We start from the raw sequence: 23,945 nt of genomic DNA, 5'->3' as shown, positions 1-23,945 counted from the left end.
ATACCCTATTTATAGTCTGGCCTTCTCAGATTTAACTGAGGCACTTTAATGTCCTAAATATTCCATGACAAAAATTATGTTTCAATTTAGCCGTGTAACAAAAATATCAACTCGATATGTCTGCAAGTTCTTAATCTATTCAAGGAGCAATGTATAGATTTCAAAATGTTGGCAGGCACTTTAAAGTCCTAGAACTTTCTCTGAATAATAATAAACATTGTTAAATATATAAATAGATACATGGACCATGCAGGACAAGTTTTCAAATTGTTTGGCAGGATGCTGTTGGTAGGAAATTATGTGAGGAAATTTGAGTGGCGAATGTTGTGCCCCTGTTCAAAAAAGGGAATAGGGATAACCCCGGGAATTACAGGCCAGTTAGTCTTACTTCGGTGGTAGGCAAAGTAATGGAAAGGGTACTGAGGGATAGGATTTATGAGTATCTGGAAAGACACTGCTTGATTAGGGACAGCCAGCACAGATTTGTGAGGGGTAGGTCTTGCCTTACAAGTCTTATTGAATTCTTTGAGGAGGTGACCAAGCATGTGGATGAGGGTAGAGCAGTGAATGTAATGTACATGGATTTTAGTCAGGCATTTAATAAGGTTCCTCATGGTAGGCTTATGCGGAAAGTCAGGAGACATGGGATAGTGGGAAATTTGGTCAGTTGGATAGAGAACTGGCTAACCGGACAAAGTCAGAGAGTGGTGGTAGATGGTAAATATTCAGCCTGGAGCCCAGTTACAAGTGGAGTCCTGCAGGGATCAGTTCTGGGTCCTCTGCTGTTTGTAATTTTTATTAACAACTTGGAAGAGGGAGTTGAAGGGTGAGTCAGTAAATTTGCAGATGATACGAAGATTGGTGGAGTTGTGGATAGTGAGGAGGGCTGTTGTTGGCTGCAAAGGGACTTAGATATGATGCAGAGCTGGGCTGAGGCGCAGCAGATGGAGATCAATCCTGTCAAGTGTGAGGTTGTCCATTTTGGAAGGACAAATAAGAATGCAGAATACAGGGTTAATGGTAGGGTTCTTAGTAAGATGGAGGAGCAGAGGGATCTTGGGGTCTATGTTCATAGCTCTTTGAAAGTTGCCACTCAGGTGGATAGAACTTGTAAGAAGGCCTATGATGTATAAGCGTTCATTAGCAGAGGGATTGAATTCAAGAGTCGTGAGGTGATGTTGCAGCTGTACAGGACCTTGGTAAGGCCACATTTGGAGTACTGTGTGCAGTTCTGGTCATCTCACTTTAGGAAAGATGTGGAAGCTTTGGAGAAGGTGCAGAGGAGATTTACCAGGATGTTGCCTGGAATGGAGAATAGGTCGTACGAGGATAGGTTGAGAGTGCTAGGCCTTTTCTCATTGGAACGGCGAAGGATGAGGGGTGACTTGATAGAGGTTTATAAGATGATCAGGGAAATAAATAGAGTAGACAATCAGAGATTTTTTTCCCAGGGTACAAGGGTTACAAGGGGACATAAATTTAAGGTGAAGGGTGGAAGGTATAGGGGGGATGTCAGGAGTAGGTTCTTTACCCAGAGAATGGTGGGGGCATGGAATGCGCTGCCTGTGGGAGTGGCAGAGTCAGAATCATTGGTGGCCTTTAAGCGGCAATTGGATAGGTACATGGATAAGTGCTTTAGCTAGGACAAATGTTCGGCACAACATCGTGGGCCGAAGGGCCTGTTCTGTGCTGTATTGTTCTATGTTCTATGTTCTATGTTCAAAGCAACATAGCATTTTTACGCAGATGTTCCACTTATTGAATTTGTGGCTATTGACAAAAATATAAAACTTGCCCACATAAACAGCTTCATTGTGATATTGAAGAGAAACATTTTTCCTGAAAACGAAGATTGTGTTTATACAATGTAGCAGTGTCAGCTGTAATTCAATTGGTAGCACATTTACTTTTAAATCACAAACATCTGGTTTGAGTCCAACACCAGGTGTTCAGTAAATGAATCAAAGCGGATGTTTTGATGTGGTAATACTGCACTGTCAGAGGTGCTTTTTATCTGACGACATGTTAAACTGAGGCTGCATGTACCTGATCAGATGAATGTGAAAATATCCCATGGCATTATGCAGAAGAAGAACAGGGAATTTCTCTCTGACCCCCAGGCCAGTACTTCTATTAAACAATGTTACTGGAAGAAGTTTTCCTGATCATCATCATTTTGCTGTCTGTGGGAGTTTGCTGGGTGCATGTTTGAGTAGGCATAGGCCATTCGGCCCTGCTCTAGCCTGCTCCGCCAGTTAATCATGAAGGGCTTATGCTCGAAACGTCGAATTCTCTATTCCTGAGATGCTGCCTGGCCTGCTGTGCTTTGACCAGCAACACATTTGCAGCTGTGATCTCCAGCATCTGCAGACCTCATTTTTTACAGTTAATCAGATGCCTGACTACTCCCAGTAACCCATTCAAATACACAAAACAGGAACAGGGGTATACATAAATGCCATTTTATATAAATGCAAATGTTCCCTTTCTCTTCTGGTAACAAAATTAACAGGTAAAATGCATTATTTCTGCAATGGCTATTTTGTTGGAAGAATACTCAGTAAAAAAATGTAGTCTTTCTGTTTGTACATCAAAATGATCAATGTTTATTAATTTTTTTTAAAAATCCAATCACAACTTTATTTTCCAACCAGTTCTAATATATTCTATACTTTATACCGAATAATTATAAGATTGAAATCTAATTAAAGGGTGATAGAGCAATAAGACAAGACCAAAGTTGAGGTGATTTATCCTGTGATCCAAAATAGGAGAGAGAGAGAAAGAGATATTTTTCTTTCAATATTACTGTATATGATGGGAGGTCCACTTTTATCTTAAGCACTTTTCTGCTGATTCTCAGATGGATTGTGTCAAAAATATTTAACATAATTCACCACAAGCAGTGTACTGCAGCCTGTACAGGATCATTCTAGATAATATCCTGGTGACATTTGGAGGAGTTGACTCTCTCTGTGGCAGAGTTTTTTTTGTGTGCTCCTACAGCCTTAACTCTCTCACCAGGTATGACTGCCCCTATGCCAAGTCTGTAAGGGTGGAATGCTATTTAGTCCCTGTGAGCATCACAATCCTATCCACTTCCACAATTACTGTCCGGCTTTGGAGAAACTGGTTTGTTCAATAATTATAGTAAGTAATACCTCAAAGTACGAGGTACTCCAAGGAAGAAAGCCACAATATATTCTCTTAATTAAAACTGTTGCTCTGTGGATCCATTCACTACATTAAAAAAGGGACTATGTTGCTATACGATGATCACTGATATCTTTGTTCCTCCAAATAACTTCCCTCTTTCATTCCAAAACAAAAGCACAGAAAATATTGTTAACCACATTGGAAAGTAGCAACAGTGAAGGAAGATATATTTTGCAATTAAAGAAAGGCAAATTTACAATGAGAAAGCTTGCTATGATGGAATTAGAAATGTGAAAACATATACATACACATACGTGCGCACACACACTTTCACGCACACACACTCTCATGCAAACACACACAGGCGCAGACACATACTCACTCACTCACTAGTCACTCACGCACTCCTGGGTTTATCATTATCTTGAAACTTTGTCTTGGAGTTGCTGGTGTTGGACTGAGGTGGACAAAATTAAAAATTATCCAACACCAGAGTATAGTCCAATAGGTTTATCTGGAAGGTGAAAGTAAGGACTGCAGATGCTGAAGATCAGACTCAAGAGTGTGGTGCTGGAAAAGCACAGCAGGTCAGGCAGCATCCGAGGAGCAGGAGAGTCGACATTTCGGGCGAAAGCCCTTCATCAGGAATGAGGTTGTGAGCAAAGAGGTGGTAAGGTAAATGGGAGGAGGTGAGGCTGGGAGGAAGGTAGCTGAGAGTGCAGTAGGTGGATGGAGGTTGGGGTAGTGGTGATAGGTCAGAGAGGAGGGTGTAGCGGATGGGTGGGAAGGAAGATGGACAGGTAGGACAGATCATGAGGGCAATGCCGAGTTGGAAGGTTGCATCTGGGATAAAGTGGGAGGAGGGGAAATGAGGAAACTGGTGAAATCTACTTTGATGCCATGGGGTTGGAGGGTCCCAAGGTGGAAGATGAGGAGTTCTTCCTCCAGGCGTTGGGTGGTTAGGGAGTGGCAATGGAGGAGTCCTGGGACCTGCATGTCCTTGGTGGAGTGGGAGGGAGAGTTGAAGTGTTCAGCCATGGGACGGTGGGTTTGGTTGGTGCGGGTGACCCAGAGAGTTTTATTTGAAAGTACTAGTTTTTGGAGTGCCACTCCTTCATCAGGTGGTTGCGGAGGTTAAGATCATGTTCACAGAATTTATAGCCAAAGCAGTCCAGGAAATGTGATACAGTAAACAATCTTAGATTAAAAGTTTCATCTTTTAGAATGGGATATGCTGGTTTTTGTTCTTTGATATGTAAATCACAGAACTTCTTGCAAATTACATTCTCAAGATAACTCAGGTTTGTAAACAATAGGTGTGAAATCTGTCTGTGTCCCAATGCTGTGTCAGACTGACAAACCCTCTGTGTAGTTTTACAGAGTTTTACATTGATTCATGCAACAAAATAAAATGTAATTCTGCAAAAACAAATTCACTCCATAAAACGTATATGTGTACGCATGTAGATGTGACAGATTGAGTGTGCATGTGGTGTGGATGTGAGTGTGTGTGTAAGCTTGGTTACGTGTGTGCGTGAATGTGATGGGGTATGTGTGAAAGGGTGTGTGTGTGTCGGTGTGAGTGTGGGGGGTTTATGTGTGTGCGTATGAGAGAGAATTTGTGCATGAGGGAAGGTCTGCGTGGGTGCGTGTGTGTGTAAGATTAGACACACACACACTCCGAAAGCTAGTGCTTCCAAATAAACCTGTTGGACAGTAATCTGATGTTGTGCGATTTTTAACTTTGAAACTTTGAATTTTTTTAAACTCTTATCAAAACCTTTCAGTTCTGATATAAAGGAAGACATCTCTACATGGACGATATTTCCCCATGCTCTAGGGTAGCCTGTGACTTAAACTGAACAGAAGGATGGGTGATTTCACTGATTGCTTCTCTTCTTGAAACCCTCTTTGCCCATAAAAAAAACTAATCTACAAATATATTCCACACTTTGTGGTGGCTGGTTAGCTCAGTTAACTAGATGGCAAGCATTTTAATTCCCATTCTGACTGTGGTAGACTTGAGACCTGTCCCCACATTCTACCCCTAATGTTGGAAGGCAATAGGAACCCAGTACTAGTCAGCAACAGCTCAGGTCAATGCATCATGACAATAAATTATTATTCTACTCTGATGAGCAAGGACCCAATGTCAGGCACAGCATACAAAAATGAAAGAATTGCACACTGCAAAAAATGTATATTTTGATTGAAGTTACTCTTTATTTTAGATGTTTTATGCTTCTTAATTATTGATTTTTAAAAGAAACAAACCAAAATGTGGATTTCGGGACATAGGCTAATGGGCTAATCCTGAATCACTAGGTGAAGTATTAGTTATCATTAGTAAATGAAGATGAGCCTACACGACTTGGTTAGTGACAGGATTCTGTTTATACATAATTTTACTGACAATGGATTGTTTTTCCTGTTTGGGCATGGTCTTTTTAAAAATGACTAAACAAAAGCTGGTAGTATTAATGTTTCAGGTAGCAAAGCATTAAATGCAATTGTTTGAAAACAGCCTCTTCTATTAGAACTTTGACTATATTTATAAAGATCTTTACTGGTTCAAGTCACATCTTCTCACAGCTCACTCACAGCTCACAATGTGGATTTGTCCATTTTAGTTAGAGTTTAAGGAAATCCCATGTTGACAACTAATTCACAATTCTAAAAGCAGTAAGAAAAGTTTGTAGTTTGTCCTGTCTACATTCAGAGCTGAAAATGTGTTGCTGGTTAAAGCACAGCAGGTTAGGCAGCATCCAAGGAACAGGAAATTCGACGTTTCGGGCCAGAGCCCTTCATCAGGACTGTCTACATTCACCCATCATCACACTCGTAGTCCGGACACTTACTAGGGTTCTTAAAAAAACTTATGCATGTAATTGTTTGAAAAATAATTTTCTCTCCTTTCCCCACTCCAGAAGGACTCCCTAGGGTGCAGTCATTACGTATAATTGAGGCCATTCAACTACAAAAGGCAGCAAAGCAGTATTTGAGTCTCTTCTACAAAACATTTACACTCAGATCGATCTACCAGACAATAAGACTCTGAGATGAAGGAACAGAAGTAGACCATTCAGCCCATCAAATCTACTATACCATTCAATGAGATCATGCCTGACCCTAACCTCAATCTGCAACTTCACTTTTCTGCCTTTTCCCAATAACCCTTGATTCCCCATTACTGATTAAAAATCTATCTAACCCAACCTTGAATATACTGAATGACCCAGCCTTGACAGTGCTCTGTAGTGAAGATTTCCACAGTTTCATGACCCTCTGAAGAGGAAATCCCTCCTCATCTTTGTCTTAAATGTGCAATCCCTTATTCTGAGATTATGCTGTCTGTTCCTAGAATTCACCCATGAGGGGATATAATCTTTTCACGTCTACTATGTCAAATCCCAATCTACTATATAAAAATCTTGGATGTTTCAATAATGTCATCTTTTATTTTTCTAAACTCCAATGAGTCAAAACCCACCTGTGAGGAAAACTCCTCCACTGTGAAGATCAGCCTAACGAGCCTTTAATGGACTGCCTTGAATACCAATATATCTCTCCTTCAATAAAAGGACAAGACATTCCCATAACCTTATAACTTTTCCTTAAAACAGGCATGAGCCAGTCAACAACTTTCCTGCCTACATTCTCTCTTTACCTTTATTAAAATATGTTTAGCTTAGAAACTAGAGCTAGGGATGTTAGCACTGGTACCCTCCTTTGCAGTCCTGTGCTCTGTGTTAATCACAGTGACCTTGGTAATAGTAATTTCTGTGCTTATGTGAGTTTACTTCTAGATAGTGGGTAAAAAATGCTACAACATATTTCTCTGCCATGAAAATATATGCGAACAATTATGTTTGAAGAATTGCATTTAAAAATGATTTAAACCAAATGACAACTATATCTGAAAGCAAAAGACTCAGAAAGGCGATACCTTACCTGTCAGTGAGGAGAGCCTGCAATAACCGGATCACTTGTCGTTAACAATCTTCCCACTGGGAGAGGGCACTTTTAATCCCTTTTCCTGGGGTCCTCAGGGTCATGCAATGTGTGACGTGACAACAAATCTTTCTGCTTAAAATAGCGAATGACAAACCCCAGCATGAATCACTGAGTCGGAAATTAGGAGTGAGCACAGGCGTTTGAATTGCCAGTGATCCCAATGACCTACAAAAAGTGACTTCAAGCCAGACAGGCAAAAACTGAGATCATTGTTTATTTTGGGAACCTGATATAGGAAAGCCCACCAATTCCCAAGCACTTTGTGAAGGAACATTCTTAAATCCGTTTGAAATTTCAGAAGAACCTGCCGAGTCTTTAATTTGATTTGACCTGGGAGTGTTGTCTGTGTTGACTGTGAGTCTTATTCTAGGCCTACAGTTCAGTCTAAGTCCCACATCATCCTAATGTTGCAGCTCAGGTGTCCGTTGAAAAACATCTTGGATCCTGCCATAAAGGTCAAATTATGAAGTTTAACTAAGTTATGATGTTCAGTTCTGAGAAAGGGTCCGTGGACCCTAAACATTAACTCTGATATCTCTCCACCAATGCTGCCAGACCTACTGAGCTTTTCCAACAATTTCTGATTTTGTTTATGATGTTTAAATTAGTTTCACTGAGAATTGAGTTATATCAGTATATCAGCTGAGTTTAACAGACTCTTGTGATGCTGGGGTAGTGTCCAAACAGTTGGACAAAAGGATTGTGTTCTGAAGAAGAGTCACTGGGCCCGAAACATTAGCTCTGTTTCCCATTCCACAGATGCTGCCAGACATGCAGAGTTTTTCCAACAATTGCTGATTTTAGTTTTGTTGAAGAAGATCACGTTCCAAGAGCTGTGTTATGATGCGTCCAAATTATATTTAAAAGCTTATTGTATTTGAGTTTTTCAAGGTATTTCTGGATCCATTTACTATAATGTAACAATTTTCATGTACCTGATTAATTGATGATTAATGTTTTAAGGATTTGATTATGGGACATGTGTGTTGCTGGCTGGAGCAGCATTTATTGCCCATCCCTCATTATCCTGGAGAAGATGGTGAACTGCTTTCTTGTAATCAGTGTAAGTTCACTCACAACCTGTTAGGGAGGAAGGTCTAAGATTTTGACAAAACCACTATGAAATAACTCTATTATCGTTCCAAGTCAGGATGGTGTGTGACTTGGTGCAAAACTTGCAATTGTTAATTGCTTGTTGAAGTATTTCTGGATACAATTACTATAACAACTGAAATAGGTCTGTTCATTTATATCATTGGTGTTTGAAGGAGCTTGTTATTCTTAAATTGGCTGCTATGTTTCCCACAGTGACTACACTTTGAATGTTCATATTGAATGTGAAATGCTTTGGAGTAGCTAGAGGTTTTGAAGGTGCTATTTGAATATGAATGTCTCTTTCTTTCCTTGGAGTTTGTTTCATTTGAACAACATGACTTCAATTTATAATGAAGAGATCATTTTGCAGTGTCATTATCTCACTTATTTAATTCAATCTCTGATTGGCTCCTGGACAGGTGACTGAGTTGTTTACAATATGAATAGAGAAGCTTCCAGAATGCTGAATGATAAAGTTGTGTGTTTCTATCTCCACAGTAAAAGTAACTAAAATGCCATTTTTTCCCACCAGTTGCTGTAAACTATTGCCTTCAACCAGAGACTTCACAATTTGTGTCTCAATCACTTCATGCTTCCTGTGAAGATGTTATTTGATCTGGAGAAAGAAAATTGGAGAACAAAAGGTTTTGGGAAAGCAAAGGAACATCTCAGAAATCCTTTGGCCTGGTACTTTCGAACTGTGTATCCCCAGTGTCTTTTTCCCCTGACCCATATCACAATCTGTCTTGTTTGTTCCTTTGTGTAGTGGCTTTGTGTAAGTTCTTGAAATGTAAAAAACATATCTTTTTAGTTCAGGACTGAAATGTGAAAAGGAATGCTTTAAAACTAAGGATTGTTGAAGAATTGCTGAACTTACTAAAAACAAGTTACTTGACACTTATTGCAAGTGCTGTTACAAACAAGCTAGAACTAGGGGACTGAGTATGAATGGAGATTCAGCTCGCAACACGTTGCTTATTGGTCTGTTGATTAGTGACCAGTTATCCATGATAAAGACATTCTGCCAAGCAAAGACTTTGTGATTGATTCCCATGTAGCCAAAAAACTTGTGACGGGGAATGTTTGGGAAAGAATCCAGTTGATCTCTGGAAGGGAAGAAGCGGTTTTATCTTTGCAGTAAAAATCATCACAAGTTTGAAGGCAGCCAGTTTATTTCCCTTCATCAGTTGCTGTAAGTTGTGAGCTTTAATTAATAAGTCCAAAACTGTTATGAAAGTTGCCTTGTGCTTCCTGAAAACAAGTGGAAGTATCTGGAGAAGGAAGATTGAGAAGCAGCATTTGGATTAGCAAAAGGATGATGTCAGCCAAGCTCTATGAACAGGGAGGACTCAACTGCTTTCACACATAACACCCATTTTTCTGTCTGTCTGTCTGTGTACATAGGGAGATCATAAATAGGTTAGTATTTTAACTGGTAGAGTTATGTTGATGATTCATAATTGATTATCTGTAGTTAGAATCTATTTATAATGAATAATGATTCCTGTCAGTACAGAAACCTGGTCTGTCCTTTCCATCAACCTGAGTCTAAGGTGAATTGGGGAATTTAAAATCTTGAAATTTCGTGATGACTTCAGGAATAGTCTGGCTTGATTTCCATCGCACTACCCCAGTGAAGTGTAACTGTACAGGGATCTAGTCCGTGACTTCTGTTAACTTGATTCCATTAAATCAGCAGATATTTTTCAATATCTTGTTCACAGATGATATGACACCCCTCTGGAGAAGCTGGAATTTAAACCTAGGCCTCTGAAGGCAAACAGGGAACTTTGTTCAATCATTAGCTTTTGAGGCAACCCTAGAATAATGCGATCAGTGCATTTCTCCAAGTAGGTTGTAACATAATGGATACCTGTAACAGCTATTCCACTTATATCCAGAGGACTTACTAGAAGAATGCAGAAGCTATGCTGAATTTATACAAATTCTCATTAGACCCAATTTGGAGTACTGTGAGCAGATCTGGCCACTAGACCTTGGAAAGGATATAATGGCCTTGGAGGGAGTACAACATAGGTTTACAAGAATGATACCTGGGAGTTCAGGGGTTATGATGAGCAATTATGCTAATTAGGCCTGTTTTCGCCAGTATTTGGAAAGTCAGCTTTCCTCCAATGGAGGGAATTCCAGGATTTTGACCCAATGATTGCTGACCACTTGGTTTATTTTGGTAATAGGAAAACTTCAGAAACAATTATTCAGGATTAAATAATAGTCACATGGAAAATGTGAGTTAATTCTGAAGAGTCAGCATGGACTTGTTAAAGGAAAATTATGTCTAACTAACTTGCTGGAGTTTTTTTTAAAGTGGTATAGAAAGGCTTGACAAGTAGTGCATGGGGATTTCCAAAAGATATTCAATACTGTGCCACATGAGACTTCCGAGGAAACTAATAGGTTATGGAACAAAAGGGACAAAAACAACTAGGATACGAAATTAGCTAAATGATAGAGAATAGAGAATAATGATTAATGATTTTTCAGGCTGGAGAAAGGTTTGCAGTGAAGTTCCTCAACTGGGACCCTAAATTTTTATGATGTATGGAAATAATGTAGATTCTGGTGTGCAAGGACAATTTGTAAATTTGCAGATGACACAAAACTTGGAAGAATTGTAGAATGTGAGGATGACAGTGTAGAATTGCCAGAAGACAACTTGATGGAAGTCTAACTGAGATGGCACTGTTCGCTTTAAGTTACGTGGAGTTATACAGCAGCTCCAAAAGTTCCTGCAAGATATCATGTGTGTAGATTGGCACTGTCGGCATGTCAATGCTTTACTTTCTGGTTTCAGAAGTCATTGCCGTGCACGGACCTCAGAAATCCACACAATGAAGAGAAGGAATAAAGGGAAATGTTCAAGATATCAACAAGAAAAGACAGGGAAGATAACGATAAGCTATTTTCACTGGTTGGGGATTCTAGAGGACAAGATGGTGGCACCCTGGGTAATGGGAACATGAGGGCATTTCGCATTAAATTTGAATCATGGATAATTGCCGGAACTGACTGAGTTTCTCCAGTGTTTGAAGGAAAGGCAGTTTGTGGTGTTGGTGAGCCTGTGCTCGTGGGTTCACAGAGACCCAGGGGTCTCCTGCTGATCTTACTGCAGTCTGTGGGATCCTGAGGAAGCTCGAAAGGGTAGATGTTCACATTCACTGAGGGAAACATAGTTGGAGAATAAGGAGATACTGGTTTGATACCAACTTGTGAAGGACTTTCTTCCGGGGCAAGTGTTGTGTAGGTTTGTTGTCCTGGAAAAGCACAGCAGGTCAGGTAACATCCAAGGAGCAAGAGAATCAGCGTTTCAGGCATAAGCCCTTTCCTGATGAATTGCTTTTTCCCGAAATGTCAATTCTCCTGCTCCTCGGATGCTGCCTGACTTGCTGCGCTTTCCCAGCACCACACTCTCAACTCTGATCTCCAACATCTGCAGTACTCACTTTCGCCATGTGGAGGTTTGTCAACCTCCGAGTGTTATGGAGAGACAGGAGGGAGATAGATCTCCAAGTATCAGGGAGGCAAGGAGCTGGTACAAGAGAGGAGTTGAGGCCTGGGCACATCAATGATCTATAGAATGGCAAGCCAAGCGAGAGGAAATTTACGTTCTGCACAGTGGCTCAGTGGTTAGCACTGCTGCGTCACAGTACCAGGGATCTGGGTTCGATTCCACCCTCGGGTGATCGTTTAGAGGGATATGGGCCAAATGCTGGCAAATGGGACTAGATTTATATAGGATGTCGGGACAGCACGTACGAATTGGACTGAAGGTCTGTTTCTGTGCTGGATATCTTTATGACTGTGCGAACTCCACACATTCTCCCCACGTCTGTATGGGTATCCTTTGGGTCCTCCAGTTTCCTCTCACAGTCCAGAGATGTACAGGTTAGATGGATTGGCCATGCTAAATTGGCCATAGTGTGCAGGAATGCATTAGCCACAGAAAATGCAGAGGTTCCAGGGTAAGGGTTAGGGGGATGGGTCTGGGTAGGATACTTTTCAAAGAGTTGGTGTGGACCTGTTGAGCTGAATGGCCTTTTTCCATATTGCAGGGATTCTATGATTCTAACTAGGAACATAGTCTGAGAATTAGGGCCAGACCATTCAGGAGAGATGTTAAGTAGCACTTCTACGCACACAGAGTGGGAGAGATTTGAAACTCTCTTCTACAAATGACAGTGGATGCTGGATCAGTTATTAAGACTGAATCTGAGACAGATAACATTTTTTGTTAAGCAAAAGTATTAAGGGATATGGGCCAAAGACAGGTTTACAGAGTTAGGACACAGATTAGCCGTAATCTCATTGAATGATGCAACAGACTCAAGGGGCTGAATCGCCTGCTCCTCTTCCGATGTCCCTAATATCTTTTGGGGAGGTAATCTGCCATTCATATGTGGTCCAGTCTATTTATGGTTCCAGACAGGGCAATTAGGGGTGTCCAACAAATTGCTGGCGATATCCACATCTAATGAAGTAAACAAAACATAAGACAGACCTGCTGCATCCCGTAATGTGAAACTTTCATTCCCTAAAAAAAGTCTGACATGAATAGGATATCTGATTGGGGAAGTATGTCAGTAGTTAATCTGACACAACAGAATGTTGTGTGTGTAGACTTGATTTCACTTGTCATTTCATCGTCTTTATTTACTGCCATTTCGTTTGGCAACTCAAATTATTTCTGGTGTTGGCATCACCATCTGAAATAACCTAGTTTCTTGTGCTGTTGATTGATGGAATCTCTGCTCTCCTTTGAGTCAAAGGATCTCTAATGTTTAACAGGATAGTTAAAGGATATCAATTTTGGAGTATCAGTGTTGATGAAATGCTCCATGAAGTCCCCTGAGATAGTGGGATCAGACGAAGTTCTGTTTCCCCAGGGTAGGGCCAGACAAACGTTATACCTATACTTTCAAGGGGGGGGGGGGTGCGGTGCGGGGGGAGAGAGAGAGAGAGAGAGAAGGGGGGTGGTGGTCTAGCTTAACATGTCTGATGTGATCAGAGCAACTCTTCTACTTAGTCCCCTTAGAATTTCTGAGTCAGAAATTAACACAATTAATGGACTTCAAACAGAACAACACTATATCTAATTGTTTACAGTTGCAGCATGCACTTACTCCTCAAAAGAAACAAAGACACTTTCATAAGGTAGACAAAGACCCAAAATTTAGGAAATTATGCTTACATCTTGAACATGCTAAGATCAGGGCAAACTGGTATCTTCTACTTTGTCACACAACATATAAAAAAGGTTATAGGTCAGCGAGTTTTGAGAAGATTTGTAGCTCAGGTTGGGGTTCTGATTACAGGTCGTTAAGGAGCTTGCAATTGCGTCTGTCTGCAGCAAAAGCGGGCCGTTTGCAGAATGGTGGCAGATGTGGTTCCTCCTGATGATCGGGGGCGATCCAGGAGCAGTGGTGAATGTGGTTCCACCCAGGCTCCTCTCACAATCAGAGGTAGTGGCAGCACGACATTGGCAGTGAGAGTAGGCCATGTGAGGAATGACGGCAGCTTCCTGGTGGTCAGAGGTGGAAGCGGCAACATCACCGGTTGCAAGGACACAGAATCCCCTGGCGATCGATCCCAGACTTACAGGCTGACCAACACTCCAGGCCGTGATGAAGCCTGGGCTCGGCATCAGTGATTCCAATCACCTTGGTGTAGATTAGATTTAGACTTTAAGATCTGGATGTCTCTCCAGCCTTTTGGCTTCGATATGTTTGCTTATTTTTATCAAGTTCTGGTTTGTAACCAAGATGGCACTGTAGAATGGTGAGTTTGTCCATTTTTCACTGTACTCCTGTATTCATATACTTGGGTACACGTGACATCAAAATCTAATTCTATCGGTATAATGTAGGGCATTAATTAAGGAGAAGAAAAGCTGTACAAAGTTAACAGCAGTAGCCATTTCTTTACATTCACAGCTAGTTCTTTAAAACAAAGAACTGTGCTTGCTGGAGATCTGAAATAAAACAGAAATTGCTGGTGAAACTCAGCATGGAGATAGCGAGGAAACATTTCAATCTGAGACTGGTACAGTTGAGAACAAAGGCGAGTCAAATAGTCAGCGCAGGCAGGGACAAAGCAGACAACAAGGTAGGACTGATAAATTAAACTGCATTTATTTCAATGCAAAAGGCCTAACGGGGAAGGCAGATGAACTCAGGGCATGGTTAGGAACATGGGACTGGGATATCATAGCAATTACAGAACCATGGTTCAAGGATGGACAGGACTGGCAGCTTAATGTTCCAGGATATGATTGGTACAGGAAGGACAGAAAGGGAGGCAAGAGAGGAGGAGGAGGGGTATTTTTGATAAGGGATAGCATTACAGCTGTGCTGAGGGAGGATATTCCCGGAAATACATCCAGGGAAGTTATTTGGGTGGAACTGAGAAATAAGAAAGGGATGATCACCTTTTGGGATTGTATTATAGACCCCCCAGTAGCAGAGGGAAATTGAGAAACAAACTTGTAAGGAGATCTCAGCTATCTGTAAGAATAATAGGGTAGTTATGGTAGGGGATTTTAACTTTCCAAGCATAGACTGGAATTGCCATAGTGTTCAGGGTTTAGATGGAGAGGAATTTGTTAAGTGTGTACAAGAACATTTTCTGATTCAGTATTTGGATGTACCTACTAGACAAGGTGTAAAACTTGACCTACTCTTGGGAAATAAGGCAGGGCAGGTGACTGAGATGTCAGTGGGAGAGCACTTTGGGGCCAGCGACCATAATTCTATCAGTTTTAAAATAGTGATGGAAAAGGATAGACCAGATCTAAAAGTTGAATTTCTAAATTGGAGGAAGGCCAATTTTGATGTTATTCGGCAAGAATCTTCAAAGCTGATTGGAGGCAGATGTTCCCAGGTAAAGGGATGGCTGGAAAATGGGAAGCCTTCAGAAATGAGATAATGAGAGTCCAGAGAAAGTATATTACTGTTAAAGTGAAAGGAAATGCTGATAGGTATAGGGAATGCTGGATAACTAAAGAAATTGAGGGTTTGGTTAAGAAAAAGAAGGAAGCATATGTCAGGTACAGACAGGATAGATCGAGGGAATCCTTGGGAGAGTATAAAGGCAGTAGGAGTATACTTAAGAGAGAAATCAGGAGGGCAAAAGGGGGACATGAGATAGCTTTGGCAAATAGAGTTAAGGAGAATCCAAAGGGTTTTTGCAAATACATTAAGGACAAAAGAGTAACTAGGGAGAGAATACGGCCCCCTCAAAGATCAGCAAGGCAGCCTTTGTGTGGAGCCGCAGGAGATGGGGGAGATACTAAACGAGTATTTTGTATCAGTATTTATTGTAGAAAAGGATATGGAAGATATAGAATGTAGGGAAATAGATGGTGACATCTTGAAAAATGTCCATATTACAGAGGAGGAAGTGCTGGATGTCTTGAAACGCATAAAAGTGGATAAATCCCCAGGACCTGATCAGGTGTACCTGAGAACTCTGTGGAAAACTAGGCCTCCTACTGAGATATTTGTATCATCGACAGTCACAGGTGAGGATCCAGAAGACTGGAGGTTGGTTAATGTGGTGCCACTGTTTAAGAAAGGTAGTTAGGACAAGCCAGGGAACTATAGACTAGTGAATCTGATATTAATGGTGGGCAAGTTATTGAAGGGAACCCTGAGGGACAGGATGTACATATATTTGGAAAGGCAAGGACAGATTAGGGATAGTCAACATGGCTTTATACGTGGGAAATCATGTCTGATAAACTTGATTAAGGTTTTTTGACGAAGTAACAAAGAGGATTGATGAGGGTAGATGTGATCTAAATGGACTTCAGTAAGGCGTTCGACAAGGCTTCCCATGGGACACTAGTGAGCATGGTTAGATCTCATGGAATACAGGAGAACTTGCCATTTGGATACAGAACTGGCTCAAAGGTAGAAGACAGAGAATGGGGTGGACGGTTGTTTTTCAGACTGAAGGCCGATGACCAGTGAAGTGCCACAAGGATTGGTGCTGGGTCCACTACTTTTCGTCATTTATATTAATGATTCAGGTGTGAGCATAAGAGACATAGTTAGGAAGTTTGCGAATGATATCAGAATTGGAGATGTAGTGGACAGTGAAGATTACCTCAGATTACAGGATTTTGATCAGATGGGCCAATGGCTGAAGAGTGGCAGATGGGGTTTAATTTTGATAAATGTGAGGTGTTACATTTTGGGAAAGCAAATCTTAGCAGGACTTATACACTTAATGGTAATGTCCGAGGGAGTGTCGCTAAACAAAGAGACCTTGGAGTGCAGATTCATAGCTCCTTGAAAGTAGACTTGCAGGTAGATAAGGTACTGAAGAAGGCGTTTGGTATGTTTTCCTTGATTGGTCAGAGTATTGAGTATTGGAGTTGGGAGGTTATGTTGCAGCTGTACAGGACATTGGTTAGGCCACTTTTGGAATATTGCATGTAATTCTGGTCTCCTTCCTATCAGAAGGATGTTGTGAAACTTGAAAGGGATGTTGCCAGGGTTGGAAGGTTTGAGCTATAGGGAGAGGTGGAATAGGCTGGGGCATTTTCCCTGGAGTATTGGAGGCTGAGGGGTGACCTTATAGAGGTTTATAAAATCATGTGGGGCATGGATAGGATAAATAGACAACTTCTTTTCCCTGCAGTGGGGGGAGTCCAGAACTAGAGGGCATAGGTTTAGGATGAGAGGGGAAAGGCATAAGGGGCAACTTTTTCACTCCGAGGGTGGTACATATATGAAATGACCTGCCAGAGGAAGTGGTGGAGGCTGGTACAATTGTAACATTTAAAAGGCGTCTGGATGGGTATATGAATAGGAAGAGTTTAGAGCAATATGGGCCAAGGTCTGGCAAATGGGAGTAGATTGGTTTGAGATATCTGTCAGCATGGACAAATTGAAATAATGGATCTGTTTCCATGCTGTACATCTCTATGACTTACTTACTGGAGAATTCCTAGACTTTGACCTACTGTTGTAGCTACAGTATTTATATCGCTGGCCAGGAAGAAGAGTCATATAATTCTCAAAACATTGAATTTGTTTCTTTCTCCACAAATGCAGTCAGATTGGCTGAGTTTTTCCAGCACTTCCTGTTTTTATTATTTATATGGCTTGTCTAGTTGGGTTTCTGGTCAATGCTGACCCCAAGGAGGTGGAAGTGGGGGAATTCAGCGATGGTGATGCCATTGAATGTTAACAAGAGATAGTTTGATTTCCTCCTGTTGGCAATGGTCAGTGGCTGGCACTTGTGTGATGCAAATGATACTTGCCTCTTATCAGCTTAAGCCTTCATGTTGGCCAACCTTACTACATGGTCATTCAGCCTTGTACACAGGTGGCTACAGTATTTGAGTATTTCAATACTAGCGACCTTGAGAAGGTTTGAAGCTCAGGTTGAGGTTCTGGATGTAGGTTTGCTCCCTGAGCTGGAAGGTTCATTTTCAGACATTTTGTCACCATATTAGGCAACATCTTCAGTGAGCCTCTGAATGAAGCACTGGTGGTGTAGCCCACTTTCTATTTAAATGGTTGAGTTTCCCAGGGTTGGTGACGCCATTTCCTATGGTGATGTAATTTCCTGTTCTTTTTCTCAGAGGGTGTTAAATGGGATCCAAGTTAATGTGTTTATTGATAGAGTTCCAGTTGGCATGCCATGCTTCTAGGAACTCTCGTGTGTGTCTCTGTTTGGCTTGTCCTAGGATGGATGTGTTGTGCCAGTCAAAATGGTGTCCTTCCTCATCCATATGTAAGGATATTAGTAAGGGTGGGTCATGTTGCTTTACGGCTAGTTAACGTTCATGTATCCTGGTGGCTAGTTTTCTGCCTGTTTGTCCAATATAGTGTTTGTTACAGTTTTTGCAAGGTATTATATGTCTGAAAATGAACCTTCCAGCTCAGTGAGCAAACCTACATCCAGTATTTCAATATATTTCACACATAGTGCCCTTGAGTGAACATTCTCAAAAATCTCCTTTTCTGACCTTATGATGGAGGGAAGGTCATTGATGAAACAGCTGAAAATAATTGGGCCTCAGATACTACCCTTAGGAACTCCTACAGAGTTGTCCTGAAGCTGAGATGATTGACCTTCAACAACTAAAAGCATTTTCCTTTGCGCTGGGTATGGCTCCACTCAAGCAGAGTTTTCACCTCATCTCCAAGGCTTTGATGCCACACCGAGCCAAATGCTGGTTTGAGGTCAAGGGCAATCACTCTCACTTCCTCTGGAATCCAGGTCTTTTGTCCATGTTTGGATCAAGCATGGAATGAGGTCAGCAACCAAGTATCCCTGGTGGAAAATAAACTGAGCACCTGTGAGCAAATAATTCCTTTGCAAATGCTATTTGACAGTACTGCTGATGATTCCATTAGCTGTACCGGAACATGTTAATTACAGGCACAATTAATTCTGGAGAACAAGTCTTCAGCATTATTGCTGTAATGTTGTCAGGGTACTTGGGCTTTGTAGTATCCAGTGCCTTCAGTAATTTCTCGATATGACATGGAATTGAATTAGGTGAAGACTGGCACCTGGTGCTGCCAAGCTCAAGAGGCTGAGATGAATCATTAAAATGATGCTGCCTTGTCTTTTGTATTGATGCACTGAGCTCCCCATTATTGAAAATAGGGATATTTGTGAAACTTCCACATCCAAATTATTGTTTAATTGCCCACCACCATTCATGTCTGGATTGCAGAGCATAGACCTAATCCATTGATTTTTGGAATCACTGAGCCCCTTTCATTGATCCTGTTTCGCCTTGTGGTAAACAACTCCTGTTTTAGTTTCACCAGATTGACATGTCAGCCTGGTGTGACTAATGGCCTGCACCCTTCATCAATCCACGATATGTCCCTGGCTTGACAGTAGGGGATATTTTAGGCCATGATATTACAGATTATGGTTGTCTAGAATTGAATTATCTTTCAATAAGTAATAATTTTGATTTGATTAGGCAAACGAGGAATTAAATTACATTTTGTTTAAGTGTAGCTAGTTGTAAAACACTTTTTTTTAAAAAGAAGAATAGTCATATGGCTCAGGTTGCAAGTTTAAAGCAGATGTTCAAAGAAATGAAAACTAAAGTCTATTTTCCTATAGCTTAGAACCTAAATTCTCAAATAACATCATGAGCCTCCATTACATAGTCTATGGAAAATTCTTGTTTAAACTTCACAATATGATTAAATTTGTACTGTTTGATAAATTGTCTGAGTATACATGTACAAAGGCATGAAGAATATAGAACTATGTTTCTAATGTCAAAGCTCAATTAAAAGAAATCAAATCAAAAATAATTTACCTGCAAACTTTGGTGGTATTATAGAAAGGAGAGATCTAGGGGCTCAGGTACATAATTCTTTGATATTTGCATCACAGACAGACAGGGTGGTCAAGAAGGCATTTAGCACGCTTGCCTTCATTGCTCAGACCTTTGAGTATAGGAGTTGGATGTCATGTTGAAGTAACAAAGGACGTTGATAAAGCCTCTTCTGGAGTACTGTGTGCAGTTCTGGTTGCCCTGTTTTTGTCAGGATATTATTATACTGGAGAGGGTTCAGAAGGTTTACCAGGATGTTGCTGGGAATGGAGGTTTGAGTTATAAGAATAGGCTAGATAGGCTGTGAATCTTTTCATTGGAGTGTAGGAAATTGAGGGATGATGTTATCGAGGTTTATAAAATCATGAGGGGCATAGATAAGGTGAATATCAAGGGTCTTTTCCCTAATGGGGGAGACTTCAAAAGTAGGGAGCATAGGTTTAAGGTGAGAAAAGAAAGATTTAAAAAAGATATTGGGGGCAACTTTTTCACACAAAGCGTCGTTCATATATGGAATGAACTGCCAGAGAAAGTGGTGGATAGATGGTGTAACAATGTTTGGATAAGTTCGTGAATAGGAAGTGTTTGGAGGGATATGGGCCAAGCACAGGCAGATGGGACTAGTTTAGTGTGGGAACATGGTCAGTGTGGATTGGTTGGACCGAAGGGTCTGTTTCCATGCTGTACGACTCTATGATTGTTTTTACGGCTTTAGATAGTCTAATAAGTTTGAGAATGCGTCGAAGTAAAAAAAGGTTTTTATGCAAAGACACAGCTATGTTTTTAAAATGGTACAAGTTGCAAAGCTAAGCCATTATGATATGTAAGAGGTCTATGTATATTAATTTGTATTGCTACTTTGACCTTTAATTTGTTTTTGGCATTAACAGTTGTGTTGAAGTCTCACATAACTTTCAGTTAAGGATAGGTTTTGGAGAAGATATTTAGATATATCAATATTAAAACAACCAGAGCTGGCAGTACACACTCTACTTATCTTTACCAAGATAAAATAAAATCTTAATCTTTATCAAGATCTATAAAGTTAATAGCTAAGACGACAAGCTGTCTTAAAAGAGATGATGTTACAAAGTGATTGGCCTGTCAAAGAATGAATCAGGTGCTACATTTCCCCCAACGTTTGTTCCTGCTGAGTAAATCTCCAACATCTGTACATAACAGTGACCATGCAGCTGTGAGAGCATGTTGATTTGGAGTCAAGAGGAATGATGTCATAAGATGATCATCACTTTTAAAGAAACAGGAGTTGGGCATCTACTGTTTGGCCAACCTAAGATTGATCAGGTGTTGCCCATGCATTAGCATTTTAGATAGGAGATATTTGATCATGGACAGAGAGGGTATTTGCTACTTAGGGTTAATAAATGCTGATTCTTACTGGTTTGGTGCAGTAAGTAGAACTTGTCATCAGTCAATCAGTTTTACGATCTTGTGTCCCTAACTAAATCGACCAAAATCACTTCTTTCATTATGTATAATTTATTTTGTACTTGTACATAAACTTAAACTCTGTAAAACTTGTGGAAACATACTTGTACCAGGAATGTTCTTGTAACTAATCAGGATGAGTACATGTTTGGATTAGCTCTCTCACACTCAGTATTACAATTGTAATAACCAAGTCAGTTACATAATCAGATACAGTATTCTTTAAAGTCTTCAATTTGAATATAATTCTATTCCTGATAGCCCACAACATCTCATTGATAATTAGTCGTGTTGTTAGATTTGCTTGAAGTATCTCATTTTACATGGGTGCGCCACACAACATAAAGGATTTCTTGGTTTTCTCAAACAGGACTTCATCTCTTTAAGGACTGTGAAGTGGTCACTCTTACTAATCCCAACCTCACCATCAAGCCAGCGGATAAAGGGGGCGCAGTGGTAGTCTGGCGCACTGACCTCTACACCACTGAAGCCAAACGCCAACTCAAGGACACCTCTTCCTACCGCCCCCTCGACCATGATCCCACCCCCCATCACCAAACCATCATCTCCCAGACCATACAGAACCTTATAACCTCAGGAGATCTCCCACCCACAGCTTCCAACCTCATAGTCCAGGAACCCCACACTGCCTGGTTCTACCTCCTTCCCAAGATCCACAGGCCTGACCACCCTGGCCGACCCATTGAATCAGCATGCTCCTGCCCCATTGAACTCATCTCTACTTACCTCAACACTCCCCCCCCCTAGTCCAGGAACTCCCCACATACGTTCAAGACACCACCCACGCCCTTCACTTCCTGCAAGACTTTTGTTTCCCCGGCCCCCAACGCCTCATCCTCATCATGGATATCCAATCCCTCTACACCTCCATCCGCCATGACCAGGGCCTCCAAGCTCTCTGTTTTTTCCTCTCCAGTCGTCCCCAACAGTACCCTTCCACCGACACTCTCATTCATTTGGCCGAACTGGTCCTCACCCTTAACAATTTCTCCTTTGAATCCTCCCACTTCCTCCAGACCAAAAGGGTAGCCATGGGCACACGTATGGGCCCCAGCTATGCCTGTCTCTTTGTTGGCTACGTAGAACAGTTGATCTTCCGTAATTACACCGGCACCACTCCCCACCTCTTCCTCCGCTACATTGATGACTGCATTGGCGCCACCTCGTGCTCCCGTTAGGAGGTTGAGCAATTCATCAACTTCACCAACACATTCCACCCTGACCTTAAATTTACCTGGACCATCTCTGACACCTCCCTCCCCTTCCTGGACCTCTCCATCTCCATTAATGACGACTGACTTGACACTGACATTTTTTACAAACCCACCGACTCCCACAGCTACCTGGATTACACCTCTTCTGACCCTACCTCTTGCAAAAATTCCATTCCGTATTCCCAATTCCTCCGCCTCCACTGTATCTGCTCCCAGGAGAACCAGTTCCACCATAGAACACACCAGATAGCCTCCTTCTTTAGAGACCGCAATTTCCCTTCCCACGTGGTTAAAGACGCCCTCCAATGCATCTCGTCCACATCCCGCACCTCCGCCCTCAGACCCCACCCCTCCAATCTTAACAAGGACAGAACGCCCCCTGGTGCTCACGTTCCACCCTACAAACCTTCGCATAAACCAAATCATCTGCTGACATTTCCGCCACCTCCAAAAAGACCCCACGACCAGGGATATATTTCCCTCCCCACCCCTTTACGCCTTCCGCAATGACCGTTCCCTCCGTGACTACCTGGTCAGGTCCACGCCCCCCTACAACCCACCCTCCCATCCTGGCACTTTCCCCTGCCACTGCAGGAACTGTAAAACCTGTGCCCACACCTCCTCCCTCACCTCTATCCAAGGCCCTAAAGGAGCCTTCCACATCCATCAAAGTTTTACCTGCACATCCACTAATATCATTTATTGTATCCGTTGCTTCCGATGTGGTCTCCTCTACATTGGGGAGACTGGGCGCCTCCTAGCAGAGCGCTTTAGGGAACATCTCCGGGAAACCTGCACCAATCAACCATACTGCCCCGTGGCCCAACATTTCAACTCCCCCTCCCACTCTGCTGAGGACATGGGGGTCCTGGGCCTCCTTCACCGCCGCTCCCTCACCACCCGACGCCTGGAGGAAGAACGCCTCATCTTCCGCCTCGGAACACTTCAACCCCAGGGCATCGATGTGGACTTCAACAGTTTCCTCATTTCCCCTTCCCCCACCTCACCCTAGTTCCAAACTTCCAGCTCAGCACTGTCCCCATGACTTGTCCTACCTGCCTATCTCCTTTTCCACCTATCCACTTCACCCTCTCCTCCCTGACCTATCACCTTCATCCCCTCCCCCACTCACCCATTGTACTCTATGCTACTTTCTCCCCACCCCCACCATCTTCTAGCTTATCTCTCCATGCTTCAGGCTCACTGTCTTTATTCCTGATGAAGGGCTTTTGTCCGAAATGTTGATTTCGCTGCTCTTTGGATGCTGTCTGAACTGCTGTGCTCTTCCAGCACCACTAATCCAGAATCTGGTTTCCAGCATCTGCAGTCATTGTTTTTACCCCTTATAAATTGGTCTGTCCATTATAATATATTGATTATTGAGATGATTTCAAGTAAATTTTCCCTCTAGCAGGTTCCCTCATTGACTGTTACAGAGCCGGTGTAGCAGTGATGTCTTTATGGACTGGGTCAACTTGATCAGAAGTGGTACTGCCAAGTCACTCCTGATGGGACATTGAAGTTCCTGAGTACATTCTGTGATTTGCAATCCTCACTGCATCCTCCAAATAGTGTGCAACATGAAAGAGTACAGATTAAATGAAGGTATGGAGGGGGAGAAGGAGATTGCAGTAGGTGGTAATCAGTCATTTCCTTGA

The 23,945-nt window shown here is 41.8% G+C and overlaps 1 protein-coding gene across 1 annotated transcript in view; it reads right to left on the bottom strand.

Annotated features, from left to right (window-relative positions):
* Positions 1–7,150, bottom strand: part of csrp3 (cysteine and glycine-rich protein 3 (cardiac LIM protein)) — a 39,492-nt gene extending 32,342 nt beyond the window's left edge. The window contains exon 1 of the mRNA XM_060838622.1: positions 7,108–7,150. The gene's annotated coding sequence lies outside the window, so the exon portion shown is untranslated. The remainder of the gene's footprint in view (positions 1–7,107) is intronic.
* Between the last annotated feature and the right edge of the window lie 16,795 nt (positions 7,151–23,945).

The sequence above is a fragment of the Hemiscyllium ocellatum genome, chromosome 18 (assembly GCF_020745735.1).
Source record: "Hemiscyllium ocellatum isolate sHemOce1 chromosome 18, sHemOce1.pat.X.cur, whole genome shotgun sequence".
NCBI classification, from domain to species: domain Eukaryota; kingdom Metazoa; phylum Chordata; class Chondrichthyes; order Orectolobiformes; family Hemiscylliidae; genus Hemiscyllium; species Hemiscyllium ocellatum.
Note: the sequence above shows the minus strand (reverse complement) of the source record. Positions and strands in the feature narration are given on the sequence as shown.